This window comes from Lissotriton helveticus, chromosome 11 (assembly GCF_964261635.1).
Source record: "Lissotriton helveticus chromosome 11, aLisHel1.1, whole genome shotgun sequence".
In the NCBI taxonomy this organism is placed as follows: Eukaryota; Metazoa; Chordata; class Amphibia; order Caudata; family Salamandridae; genus Lissotriton; species Lissotriton helveticus.
In genome coordinates, this window is record NC_136072.1 from 81,345,763 (window position 1) to 81,355,624 (window position 9,862).

Below are 9,862 nucleotides of genomic sequence, written 5' to 3' on the forward strand. Positions count from 1 at the left end.
TGCACGACTGGTATAACCAAGGGATATCCATAGCCAAGGACCTTAAGAACAAGGGCGCTGACGTAACATTCGACACCCTGAAGGGAGAGTACAGCCTAAACAGCGTAGAACTATACAACTTCCTGAAGATAAAAGTCGCAATAAGGAAGGCGAACCTCAACACCCAGACACCTTCGATAATACAGCTGGCTAACAGCCTGAACACGCTAGGACACCAGGTAGCACACCTCTATAAGATCCTAGGCCCCAAACACACCAAACTTAATGACAAGGTCATAAACTTCTGGGGGGAGGCAGCAGGTCAAGCACTCAGTGAGGACGCTAAAGCCGAGCTATGGAGGTCCACGAGTCGGAAAAAGGTGACGGCCACACTGAACCAGACAAAATTCTGGCTGATACACAAGGCATACTGGACACCAGCCCGTTTAGCCACCGTAGGCATTAGAGACAGCGACGTATGCTGGAACTGCGATAAAGAAAGGGGAGACTTAGAACACCTCCTACTAAAATGCCCAAAAATCAAGGACTTCTGGGGGAAGATCAGAATACTTATCCACGGCATAGACATACAAATAGACCTCACAAGCCTGGCCCTAGGGTTCACATCCCAGGCAATCACAAAGGCAGAGGATCGGGACCTCATTGATCTTCTGCTAACAGCCGCAGTCAAAATAGTCCTAACTAACTGGAAGGACACATCAAAGGCGGCTCCACAGGCGTGGCTCAACTGGGTCACGTTCCTCAGGGGGGCGGACAACATCACAGCAAAACACACACCGAAAACGCACAAGCAGTCGACCATGTGGGGATCCTTAGACCACTACCTGTCATCACACAAGCCACCGTAGGCGTGAACAAGATACATCTGAGGGCGCTTGCTGAAACAGTTTTGTGATAATAGAACACCATGCACATCTCCTACTTTATCTATATCTCTCTCTACTGTTCCCCCGGGGCGCGGGGCACAGGATGATCGATAACAGAGACGTACAAATGCCATGGAACATCAAAAAGACGGAATACGAACTATGAGACTACGAACTGGCGAACAATCTCAAGAGTACGGACTACCGCTCCCCCCCCCCGCCCCCCCCCTCTTCCTTCTTTCCTCCTTTCTCCTCTTTAGCCTATTTTCTTCTTTCTTCTTCCACTCATGTATAAGCCTCGTCCATGTATGTAAATTTATATTTTTTTATATACAATAAAGAATTTCGGAAATAAAGCACTTAGCATAATGTCTTTTTAATATTTATTTGGTCTTCTTGGGGCTTCTTGTTTAAACTTGTCTTCTTAGGGCTTCTTGTTTGAACTTTGATAGGATTTACATACATTAAAATATTTGAAAATCTAATACTAACCTGGGTTTTTTATCAAGGTAACAGATGTCATGTTATTTAATTTTGCCTCACCTTACTCTTATAAATATTTGAGCAGTACAATTTTTATTTCTTTTTCTCTAGGACATTAGCTTTTGACTGATGACAAATAGGAAGTAACTTAATTTCTTTAGAATATGAACATGACCTAATTCCCCTTTTCTGTTTACCTAGCCCAATTGGGATAATACTTACCTTCTAAAGCATCTGTTACCCAGCCTGCTCAACTGAATTGCATTTCCTCTCAAACCTATGATGTTTCACACATGGACTTAGGAATGTGAGCATTCTCCATCCAACTTGCTGCCGTGTGGTTTGCAAGCTTGGGGTGGGGGACTGAGGTTTGGGAGACAGGATTATTGCCCTACACCTGAGCCTCAGGTGTTCCAGTGCAAATTAATATCTAGCTAATACTTCCCCAAGGTTTAGCATGCACAGCGGAAGGAGATGTGGTGGTCGGCCCTGATTACCTCCTCATGACAGAAGTCTGGCATCACAAGAACTATGTAGACCAGGTGTAGTGCTTGACATCTTTAGATAAAAAAGGCTGCTTTGCCAAAGAACATGGGGGCATTTTACCAACAACTAGCGATAACTATCGCTATGTTGGCTTAGCGGCAATAATTTTATCGCCGTGTTGCGGCGATTTTTATCGCTTAGGAGCCTTGCTATTATCAAGGTTTATCTCCAAAGCGATAAAAATCGTCCGAAATGCATGAATATCGCTGTAAAGTCCGCGATATTCATGCGTTACCGAGCTAATGCTCTTAGCCATGTTATCCACCTCCCATTGGATAACATGGCTAAGAACTGCTCAGGGCAGGTGTTAGCTTTTGGAGATATTCGCGCTTAGCGCGAATATCTCCAAAAGTTGGTAATACGAGATAGCGATGTTAGCGACTGTTTCCAGTCGCTAACATCTTGGCACGCCCACTTTGCATGTCATTAGTAATAAATATTTCTGACATGTAAAGCGGGGCCCAAGATGGTTGCTATCTCCTACTAGCTGTCGCTAACTGGTGTTAGCGACAGCTAGGTAATAGGGAGATAATTTTGTCTCCGCTTTCTTGGCTTTTAAAGCCAAAAAAGCGGAGATAAATCCCTTGATAATATGCCCCTTGGTTTCAAAGCCTCGGGGGACGGGGAACGCTTTCACTGCAGTTTACCCTCAGGCAGTTGATGTTCCTGAACAAAAGGCCCAAGAGGAGAGGTGCTGAATTAATGTACACGTGTAGATTTAAATGCCTACCTTGCTTGGCCGATCGAGAACCTTCAAAGGTTCAGGGAGACAAATGAGCAACTATGAGAGCAGCTTCCAACCACTAACTTTTAATTTCCTTCCTTAACAGACATGGAGCTCAGCAGTTCAAACAAAGTATGAAGGACGTGTATTTATTGTTGAACCTTGTGAAAGGAAAATGGTTGAGCAAAATTCAAAACATCTATGAAGAGGAGCATCATGTGTGAATGGTGAAAGTGTTATGGGTCACCCCGATGTGTCTAATGTTGCTCTTCCTGTTTGGGTTTGTTCAGGGTGGTGTGCTCAATACTGGATCCCTTTAAATTTAGTTATAGTGGATGGCATTCTGTGATTTGTTTGTTGTAAAAAACCCCATGCAAAGTCACTGTTCAAACTACGGTGGGCTGCGAACTCCGCTCCGCCGATTGAGTTTTCGCGGAGTTCGGCAAAAATCTCTGCCAACCTTTGGAGCAAAGTTTATCAGTGTGCCACGAACTACCACTCAAGTCAAGTCAAATCAGCTTTATTCATTGCAAAATATACCGCCTTAAAAGTATTCTAATAAAAAACATGAATCAATACTATTTAAAATATAACACTGTTAAAAGTGGAAAACGTATTTTTAAGTCCATCAAGTTAAAAACAGCCTATTTCGTAATCACTCAACGTTTATATAATATACAGTACTTTCTGTGCAAAATAGCCATTCATCGTAGAGATACATAAAGTGCAAGGTGCTGTTATATATAAATATAAGAAATAGATGATATAGCTGAGTGCAATCATCCGGCTTTTCATATAATAGTGCATCCAAGTGTGAATAATATTTTCTTCTTCTAATTGCCAATTGTATAACCAGAATGACAGCATTCATAATTTTCTCATTTTCCAGGCTACATACAAAGTTAAAAGCATATTAGATAAGAATAAAGGTTTTAAAACTGATTTCCAGATATCCCTATAAAAACTACAAAAAAGTATGAAATGCAACGTGGACTGGGGGGACTTTCCATCACAAGGACAATTTGGAAGTTTGTGATGCCACCGTTCCATTCTAGGGAATGCTATTATATAGTGAAGTGTGCCAAACCTAAGCCTCGTTGGGTAGAATCTATGTTGGATATTTCTTACCGACGTCAGATATGTTTATATGCCCGTCACTTATGGGCGTTCACAGTACGAGATAATAACATGTTTTCGACTATCTTCAGCCTCTCTTACGCATTCCCTAGCATTAATATATCTTAACTTCAGGTCACTTTTACTATAATCCCGAATGGATACAGTGTACTTTCAATCAAAATCTACCTTACAGCATGTTAAAAGAGTATAAATGTGCTCTAGCCAGGGAATTTTTCTGCTATGATCGAGGGTCAGACAACCCATGATTAAATCCTTTGTAAATTTAGTTTCGTCTTTGGCCCAGATCCCTTGCCAAAATGTGATGCCTGCTATACTTTTTAAGAATTTGTTTTCTTGAATTTGTAAGGAGGCGGTGTTGGCTCTCCCTCATAGAGCTGCCTCGTAGCAGACACCTGCAATACACTTGCTCCTATACAGGGCAAGAATTTCCCATAAGGGTTTATTTCTTATTTTTGCCGGGAATCCAAGTTACAAGATTCTATATGTGTGTTCCAGGAGCCACTCCTGGTAAAAAGCAATCCCAGATTTGAAAAAGATGAAACTCTATTAATGGCGGTCCCACCCACAAGATGTTGTCTATTCTGAATCCTGTTGCTCCCACATGTCATAACAAAAGTTTTTTAAAGCTATTGCTGGAGGTCTTTTTAAGACAAGTACAGCGCAAATGTTGCTAGGTGTTGCAGGCCATTCGCTGTCCTTAATAACAGGACAGCATCGTCTGCATATAGAAGTAATGGAGTGGGGCGTGCCCCAACTTTTGGAGCATCTACGGCTAGGTTTTGTAAAAAAGGGGGCCACGTTATAAATATATAAGGAGAATAAAAGGGGGGATAAAACACAACCTTGTCGTATTCCATGCATTACCCTAAAATCCGGGGTACATTCCCTCATTGTACCATACCGTACTCTAGAGGATAAAAAAGTGTAGATCTGGGATAGATAAATAATTATATCAATAGGGGCACCTAGCACTTTAAAGGTTTGTCATAATTTTGCATGATTAACGTGATCACGGCAACTCACCTCTAGCTCCCCTTCCTCAGTCTCCTTCATTTTGTGTATTGAAAGCAATATGGAAGATATCATGAAGGATACTTCTGGGGGTAAATGAAGGAGTTAGAAGCTAGATACCTGTGAGATGCATGGGTATGTATGCACGTACTTCCGTGGCTGTATGAGTTATACTTGTGATAAGAGTCTCTTCCTTAGTTGGCCACTTTTAAATTAGAACTGCCATTCAGAAATGTTACAGTTGGCTCAGCTTTTATATAGGTTCAGTGGTATACTTGGGAGTCCTGGCTTACCATTAGCTCTGTACTTGCAGTTCTTTCCGTCCCACAGTCTTTTTCTTCTTTCCCTCTGATTTGTCCTTGGGGGCTTCACCAGAGACCACAATCAGCAGCACGAGCAGCGGAGTAAGACCACTTTAGCCTGGTAGCAGCCCGCGGGAACAATAAGGGTATGCAGGTGATCACCGGAGCTGCAGGAGAGCTGAGGCCTGAATCAGAGACTGTATGCCAGCTGTACGGCTTGAGCCTCGGTAGTAGAGTGTGAATGTGGGCGACTGACTAAGGACCACTAGGTCAATCAGAACTTCGACAGAGCACCCTGGAGGAGCCCCGAGTCTGATTACCCCTCTGGACAACTGACGGGTCCAATCAGCACTACCGCAAGGTGAGCCCCCTTAGCGAGAGGGTGTGTTGGGAGGATGCCCAGAAACCCTGAGTGCACAGAAGTCTGGGTGCATAGAAAGAGTCCAGGGCAGGGGGAGGAGTGGAAGGCCCCCGCCTCAGGTCCCGGCTCTGTAGACCACAGCTTTCCAAACTTTTCATGTTGGTGACACCCCTTTTTGTGAAAACATTTTCAGGGACACGGTAATGCGAGGAAGCACAGCGAGCGAGCCTGAACCACCTATGGTGGGTTCGGGCCCCACCACCCAACACACATAACCCCCCCACACACATCCCACACACAACCCCACACACAACCCCCCACACACACACACCCACCCACCCACACACACCCCACACACACACCCCACACACACCACACACACCCCCACACCCCACCCACACACACCCCACACAACCCCCCACACACACCCCACACACAACCCAGCACACACCACCCCACAGACACACCACCCCACACACACACACTCGCACACACAACCGCACACACACCCCACCCCCCCCACACACAACCCCCCACACACACCCCACACACACACCCCACACACACACACACACACCACCCCCCCACACAACCCCACACACACCCCCCACACATACACATCAGGGCCAATTTGTTACAGGGGGCCGGGTTTGCAGCTGTGCTGCAATATTGCCCCCCAGGTTACAAAAGCAGCATACAAGCGTTTCCAGCCTGCCAGGGCAGGCAGTGCTTCCCCAGAGGCCAGGCAGCCAGCCAACCCCAACACCCCGCCACCCCCACTCCCCCAGGACCGGTCCGAGAAAATTGCCAGGGCTGCCTTTGGTTCCCAGTCTGGCCCTGTACACAGCTCTCAAAACATTGACAGCGCTCAATGAATAGAAAAAGTATTGTGTGTTTGTGTACATGGGAGAGGTGATGGTAAAGTGGAGGCGACAAAAGGAAGTACTTGCACAAGAAGAGAGTGAAGTGACAGTGATGCGGAGGAAGGAGATGAAGCGTGATGTATTTAGATGCACAGAACACACATACAGAAGATGCCAAAGTCCCATATGCAGGAACACAACTACTATTTATAGGTAGAACAAAACTGAGGAAATAAAGGGACCCAAAAATGCAGCAACACTAATCATTTTTATAGAAATTAATGTCTACAATCTGTTAAAGAAAGTGGGGAAAGCACGTGACTAGAAATGTTTTTCTTCAATAAAATGAGTACTCTTAAAAATAGAATTAGTTCCTCATTTTTGGTCATTTCTGTCATAGGGCACTTGGCCTAAGCTCACCTTCTGCTCGGCAAAGAGAATACCACAAATATTGACCTGAGCAGAGATGGTGTAAAACAAAAACAACGGGGGACCAAAAGATAGAAGAAAATGCACCATACATAACGTAAGCATATCTTCGTATAAAAAAGCCAGTAACATCTAGGGCCTAAATGTTACTGGCTTTTTTATATGAAGATATGCAGGATCGACAAATAATGCAGATGATGCAATGCCCTCCCCCTCCCCATTGGCATCACAGGGCTTCAGCCCCCACTCAATCCCCCTCGTCGTGTGCGGCATTCCGGGCCCGCTCACAGCCACACCCGAGCACTTCACAGGTCGTTAAAGACCTTGTGCATGTTAATGGGGCTTTGTTGTTGTTTCACCCCTTCTAAGAGCCCCTGCAGCTCGACTCTGCCGATTGCCGGCAGCAGTCATCTCATCAAGCTGTGTTGTAGATGGTCCAGTCCGGAACGGTAACCTGCGAGATGTGCTTCCTGGATGGAGAATCCTGATGTGTCAAGAGATCTGCCTAGACCTGAGACCTGATTATAACATTTTATTCACATACCATGGCATCAGCAACATATACATACACATAGGAGGGTCGGTTAACTAAAATGTTCCAATAAATTTCCTGTGACTGCAATCATTACATATCTATTGTAGATGGTTTCATTTGACTAAATTCTGTAGATTGCATTTCTGTGAGGCTATTTTATCCTAGATGCAGCACCTGATTTAATTATACCATTAACTAAATGATATACCAATTCACTCCACACACATCGATCATGACTCTATAGACTATGATGTATGTTGTTGTGCAACCCTATAAATTATACTCTGTGCACTATGTTGCTGTTGTGAAAATGAGGCTCACTCTTGCCTTCAAGGTTATCTGATATTTATAAGTGTTCTACGTCAGATAAGAGTCTACATAACAGATAGTCCTTGCATTGCTTGCTGATACACCACCATACCACCGGCATTGGAGTCTCCCTGGGTGTAATCGGGCCCTCCACCTGTTTCACTGGCAACAAGGGCATTAAAGGATAGAGCATCTTTTGAACCTCTCACAGTGTCTGACATACTGTTAGAAAATGGGTTATTTATTGAGAGTGGTAAATTCTCTTCTCAAGCAACAACTACAATCCTTGTCAGGGTGAACCACAAAAGTCACTAAACTAATCTGTTCTTAACCCTCTGGTAGCTTGACACAACAAAATTCAGGCTTAATTTATAGGCACTATGTTAAGTTTTGATGCAGCCACAAACAGTAATAAAGGGAAAACACTACACAAGAAAAGTCCACAATTTAGAGGAAAAGTGAAAGATTTGATGAATATTTTGAGGCCAAAATGACAAAAATCCAATAAGTAGGACCAGAGTAATGAATTTGTAAATTTGTAAATGAAAAATAACACCAATAAGAACAAAGAGCAAATGCCTGTATCTGGTCAGGCAAGACTAGGTTAAGTTAAGGCAGACTGCTTTGGAGTGCAGTTCCATGTACATGGAGTGGGTTGTGCCGGGACTCAGCTTACCTTCAGACTTAAAAGAAATTTTGAAGAAAAACATCTGAGAAGGTTGAGTTTAGTGGAGCAAGGCAGCCAGCAGTGCCTGAGGAGGAGGCGTAATCATCAGGGAGCCGCTGTATGAAGTCATAGAGAAGATTTCTACATTAGGACTTTGAGGCTCCATGAGGCTGGATACTCTTCTGGGCAGGAGTCGCTGAATAGGACTTGCTGCTGAAGGGAAGAACGTAGTTGGAGCTACCATGAAGTTATGCCCACCAGCAATGCACCCTGGGCGGATCAACTAGCATGCAGGTCCTGGTCTTCTGTCAGTTTGCAGACTTTTTAAGTGGGACATTTCCTCAGGTTCAGGTTTTTGCCTGTTCTGCACCTTCAGCACCCCTACCATGAATTTAGGACTGGGTGGGTAGGAATCATTTCAGGCAGTGTCCAGGTTCAGCGTTAAAGTTGCTTGAGTTTATTGTGCCCCTGCTACTCAGAACAGGCTGCCAGCCAACCAAGGCATGGAGTCAGTCTGGAAGTCTATGGTTCAGGTAGGAAGGCAGGCCTCAAGCAGCATGTCAATCCTTTGAGGGTACAAGTTAGGATCCATGAAGTACAGCAGTCCTTTGTTACCAACAGGATAGCTTTCTGAGGTACAAAGCAGGCCTCAAGTAGTGGGGCAGTCCTCTGAAATATAAGGTACTCCTTCTGAGTGTCCTCCACAGGTCCAGGAGTGAACTGATGAGTTGGTCTGAGGACTCAGTATGTATACCTTTTACTGGCCTTTAAAGTGGGAGAAACTTCTAAGCCCTTCTACCATCTTGTTCTGGAAATTTCCCACCTTCGACAACCAAGCCCCCTGGAGGTCTCGGGTGGCAAAGTCTGCTGTCAAATTCTATATGAGTATGCCGAGGCAGCCCCTTTGAAGTGTAAGTGTAGCGGAGAACAGCTATGCCACTCGCATCCTGGCAGGATGGCCCATCCTGCCAACACTTAGTCCCCCTTTGTACCATTGTTTGGGAGAAATACACAAAGGCCAACTACACCCAGTTATATGACCCAGGACACAAGCTGCAGTCAACAAATTGTTGGGACAAGAAAATGTAAACTTTCTAAAAGTGGCATTTTCACAACTGTGTCCTAAAACTGTGAGAAATTGGGTTGTTGGTTGAAGGATGTGCAACCCTACTCAAGCAACAACCACAATCCTTGTCAGGGTGAACCACAAAAAGAAACTAAATGTGCTGAACCCTTGTGTAGCTTGGCACAAAAGCAGTCTTACTTAACTTAGAGGCAATCTGTGATTTATTGATGCAGCCCTTAAGCAGTAATAAATTGAAAACACAACACAAGAAAAATCCCACACCAATTTAGAAAATAAATACATCTTGCTAAATTATCCCACACAAAATGACAAAAATTCGGTAGAACCATAGTTATGATTTTTTAAAGTTTAAAGTAAAAAATAGCACCTAAAAGATTAAAGCTTACATCTATTCAAGCTAGACCAGTGCAAAGTCGAAAGCTATGAATGATCGTAATGAAATGCGGTTCGGATACACAAAGTGGATTGGGCCCAGTCGCTGCTTACCTTTGAACTTTTAAGAAATGTTGGAGAAAACTGTCTAAGAAGGTAAAGTTCGG